Source organism: Octodon degus, unplaced genomic scaffold, assembly GCF_000260255.1.
Source record: "Octodon degus isolate 3935 unplaced genomic scaffold, OctDeg1.0 scaffold00130, whole genome shotgun sequence".
Classification (NCBI taxonomy): Eukaryota; Metazoa; Chordata; class Mammalia; order Rodentia; family Octodontidae; genus Octodon; species Octodon degus.
In genome coordinates, this window is record NW_004524706.1 from 4,141,194 (window position 1) to 4,141,699 (window position 506).

Sequence of the window (506 nt, forward strand, 5' to 3'; positions counted from 1 at the left end):
TTCTTTCTTTCTTTCTTTCTTTCTTTCTTTCTTTCTTTCTTTCTTTCTTTCTCTCTTTCTTTGAAATAGGGTCTTGCTATGTAGTTCAGGCTAGCTCTAAACTCACTCTGTAGCCCAGGTTGAACTTAAACTCACAGCAATCCTCCTACCTCAGCCTCCCCAGTACTGGGATTACAGGTGTGCACCACCACTCATGACTTTTTTTTTTTGTGTGTGGTCTTTTTGAGACATGATCTTTTGGCATGCAGTTCAGGCTGGCCTTGAGCTCACTTTGTTGTGCAGGCTGGGCTTGAACTCACATCCTGCCCATCCTGCCTCAGCCTCCCATGTGCCAAAATTACAGACATGCCATGCCCAGACCCCTGCCCCAGCCCTTTTATTTTTTTTCAAACATAGTCTTGTTAAATGACTAAACTGTCCCGGGGCCAGGAAGATGGCTCAGTAGAATGAGCACTTGGCAAGTATAAGGGCCTGAGTTCAATCCCCAGTTCCGCCAAAAAAAAAAA